This window comes from Orcinus orca, chromosome 15 (genome assembly GCF_937001465.1).
Source record: "Orcinus orca chromosome 15, mOrcOrc1.1, whole genome shotgun sequence".
In the NCBI taxonomy this organism is placed as follows: Eukaryota; Metazoa; Chordata; class Mammalia; order Artiodactyla; family Delphinidae; genus Orcinus; species Orcinus orca.
The window spans coordinates 69,483,404-69,487,787 of record NC_064573.1 but is presented as its reverse complement, the minus strand read 5'-3'; the positions used below and the strand labels follow the sequence as shown (position 1 = coordinate 69,487,787).

General features: G+C 44.8%; 1 pseudogene; it reads left to right on the top strand.

The window, feature by feature from the left end:
* Positions 1-2,946: 2,946 nt before the first annotated feature.
* LOC101278773 (lactoylglutathione lyase-like) lies at positions 2,947-3,873 on the top strand (annotated as a pseudogene).
* Positions 3,874-4,384: the final 511 nt, after the last annotated feature.

Here is a 4,384-nt window from a genome sequence, read left to right as displayed (position 1 = left end):
GTGTGGGTACCACCAGCCCCTGTCTCTATGACACTCTTAAAACTTGTATGTGTGGGCTTCCCTGGTGGCGCAGTGGTTGAGAGTCCACCTGCCGATGCAGGGGACACGGGTTCGTGCCCCGGTCCGGGAAGATCCCACATGGCACGGAGCGGCTGGGCCCATGAGCCATGGCCACTGAGCCTGCGCGTCCGGAGCCTGTGCTCCGCAACGGGAGAGGCCACAACAGTGAGAGGCCCGTGTACCGCAAAACAAACAAACAAACAAAAACAAACAAACAAAAAACTTGTATGTGAAATGCTGGAGGGGGTGTGGAGAAAACGGAACCCTTTATGGGGGCAAACTGCTTTTCAGGCTCACCTTGGAAATTCCTGCCAGTGCCAGTGTCACCTGCTCCGCAAAGACTCCCAGGTTCAACTGACCTTGCTTGTCTCATGTCCCGCTGGACCGTGGACCAGCTTCCAGCCTGGCACCCAGCGCTCTGACTTTTGTTTCCTCATGTGGATTTTTTTTCTAACCAGGCCATTGTGTCTTAAAATGAGGTTCCCCCACTGCCTCTCAATCTCTGAGGCTAGGTGGGCTCATTAAAAATGCAGGCCCGGGCTTCCCTGGTGGCGCAGTGTTTGGGAGTCCGCCTGCCGATGCAGGGGACACGGGTTCATGCCCCGGTCCGGGAAGATCCCACATGCCGCTCCAAAAAAAAAAAAAAAAAATGCAGGCCCCTCTGAATCAGCATCTCAGGGGATGGGCTCAAAATCTGCCTTTCTAACAAGCCACCTGCCAAGTAATTCTTTTTTTTTTTTCTACTTTTTATTTTATATTGGAGTATGGTTGATTAATAATGTGATAGTTTCAGGTGTACAGCAAAATGATTCTGTTATACATGTATCTATTCTTTTTCAAATTCTTTTCTCATTTAGGTTGTTACATAATATTGAGGAGAGTTCCCACTTCTTTTTCATTTAACAATGTATCTGGAAAATTGTTATACCTCAGTCCACATAGACATCTTGTGTTCACATTTATTTATTTAATTTTGAGGAAGCAATATATCCACTGTTAAAATATATAATAAAATATATTAAATGTATTTATGTGTAAAATATATAAATATATTTGAAGGAAGACAGTGAGAAATCTCCCTCCCATGTCTATGCAACCCCTCCCCCACGAATAACTATGATTCTTAGTTTTTTATATCTTTCCATATATATATATCCAGAGTATATTTATATTCTTACTTTACCCCTCTTTTTTACTCAAGAGTGATACATTATATATGTGTATTTTGGAGATATTTCCATTTTAGTACATAAACAGTTTCCTCATTCTTTCCTTTCTTTTTTTTTTAAACAACTGCATATAGCACAGCATTCCACAGTATGGATAAATCAAAATGTGTTCATTCTTTTAGAAACTATTATTTTAATTCACTAAATAAGTGATACAGCGTAGGTATAAAACTCAAGGTGCAGAGGGGGTAGTCAGTGAAAAGTCAGTTTCTCCCACTTCTGTCTCCAGATTACTCAGTTCCTCCATCTGGAAACAAACACCGTTCCCAGGGTCACACTATCCTTCTTGAGTTGGGCTGTGTAATACGTGGTGTACACACACACACACATGCATACATACACACTTACACTTCTCCCTTCTTTTTCAGCCTCAACCAATGAGGCAGAGATTAGCCTGCACAAACACCTCTGTTCTCAGGTGTGGATGGATTGGGACGTGTCATCACTGAGTTCAATGCCAAGGGCATTGCCTATTTTGATGGATGTTTCCAAGTTTTGTTCCTAGGAGGCGCCATATACATCTCTACGTGGATCCTCCAATGCCCAGGGTCTGGGCTGGCTCTGAAGGGATGGGAAGCCAAGGGGAAGTCTGCCTCCTCTTCTTTGCTCAGCCTTACCCTCTGTGTCCCTCCTTCCAAACTTTCCCCCAGCTCCAGCTTCACGGTCAACCTTTTCTGGGCAGTGTGCTTGCTCCTGTATCCCCAACAAACTGAACCTCCATTCACGGGTCTTTTGTATCGCCAAGTCCATATGTCCCAAAGGGTCTTCTCTGCAGGTGAATAGGTGGAAGGGAACCATTTTACTCCTCCAGTCAAATACATAGTTTCACCAACTCGGGGTGAAACTACGTTAAAGCAGGTCTCTTTACTGCAGGACTTTTCAGTGCCTCTAGTATGCTAATGTACACTGGGATCTCTACGAGGTCTTAGAGTCTGTAGACTGCTTTGACTACACAATTTCAGACACGCCAATATGGTTTCACTGCTTTAGCGTCATGAAGGGGAGTCTGAAGCCCAGAGAGGGACTGCTACTTGTCCAGTGTCACACGTCGATGGTGGAGATCTGAATTTCTAGCCTTCCCGTGTCCGTGACAGCAATGGAGTAAGTCCTCAGTGCCTTCTCCCTGCACCAGCAGCTCTAAACGTGGAGCGTCAAGGTGTCCTGGTGACCTTCAGGGACACCAAGACATGTAGCTTCACTAAATTTTTTTTTCTGGCCACGCCACGCGGCTTGCAGGATCTCAGTTCCCCGACCAGGGGTCGAACCTGGGCTACAGCAGTGACAGCGCTGAATCCTAACCACTAGGCCACGAGGGAACCCCCTAGATTCATTAAATTTAAAATAACTGCGTAGGATCCTTTAAAAGTGTTAAGATCACGAAAACAAGGGAAGGTGAGAAACTGTCACAGACTGGAGGAGAGTTAGGAGACGTGACCACTAAATGCAACGTGCTTTCTTGGGGTGGATCCGCTTTAGTGAAAAACCGGGTGAAATCCAAATAAAATCTGTAGTATAATTAATAGTACGGCACCGATGTCAGGTTCTTAGTTTTGATCAGTGTACCATGGTCATCTACGATATTAACACCGGGGGGTGCTGGGTGAAGGATACACCAGAACGCTCCGTTTTATCTTTGCAGCTCTTCTATAAACCTAAAATGATTTCTGAAAAGGGAGCTTCACGGCCTGCAGAGTGTGGGTGGCTGCTGCGTTCCCGGGGACCGTCGTCCGCGATACAGCAGTGCAGCCATGGCAGAGCTGCAGCCCACGTCCAGCAGACTCACCGACGAGGCCGCCCTTGTCTGCGGCACCTACCCGGACCCCAGCACCAAGGATCTTCTCTTGCAGCAGACCATGCTGCGAATTAAGATCCTAAGTAGTCACTGGATTTTTATCCTAGAATTCTTGGAATGACGCTACTCCAAAAATTAGATTTTCCCACTATGAAATTTTCACTCTGTTCCTTGGCTTCTGAGGATAAAAATGACATCCCAAAAGGTAAAGATGAAAGAGTAGCATGGGCCATTCTCCAGAAAAGCTATGCTTGAACTGACACACAACTGGGGCACTGAAGAGGATGAGATGCAGAGTTACCACAGGGGCAATTCAGACCCTCGGGGATCTGGTCACATTGGAATTGCTGTACCTGATGTTCACAGTGCTTGTATAGGATGTGATGAACTGGGAGTCAAATTTGTGAAGAAACCTGATGATGGTAAAATGAAAGGCCTGGCATTTATCAAGATCCTGATGGCTACTGGATTGAAATTTTGAATCCTAACAAAATGATAATTTTATTTAGTCCTGTGAGAATGCTGCTTTGAGATTTCAGTGAAGACATTGTGGAAGGTGAAAAAGGAAACAATGTGATTCAAGATATTCAGTTAAGGGCTTCCCTGGTGGTGCAGTGGTTGAGAGTCCGCCTGCCGATGCAGGGACGTGGGTTCGTGCCCCGGTCCGGGAAGATCCCACATGCAGCGGAGCGGCTGGGCCCGTGAGCCATGGCCGCTGAGCCTGCGCGTCCGGAGCCTGTGCTCCGCAGCGGGAGAGGCCGCAACAGTAAGAAGCCCGCGTACCGCAAAAAAAAAAAAAAGATATTCAGTTAACAGGAGCCTCTAGGACTGATGGATTATTGTCTCAATTCAAATTATTCTTAAGTCCATTTCCCTTTCCTAGTTCAGCTATGTTTTTCACCTAACTGTTCAGCCATTCTAGTTTCAGAGTAGTGCTTTGTCTTATGTCCTTGAATGTAGTTGTATAACTTTACTTTTTTAGGCAATAATTAGAACAATTCCCTTCAGGGGCTGCATTTGCCTTCTATCTCCTGAAGAGATACAAGTCTACAAGTCTGCCTTTGAATCATCATTTTCAAAAAAAAAAAAAAAAACCAACACTTAATATGTTTTTGTTGTGGTTACCTTCCGGGGTTTCAGTTCCTCAGAAGTAACTTTTCAGAATGGGAAGTAAAGAACCCCGAACGAAAGTGAAGCTTCATGTATATTTCCAAAAACTAAATAAACAAACAAATAAATAAAATTATTTCAAAATAAAAACTAAAAGAGCATATATTAGTTATGCCAAATCAAACTCCATCCT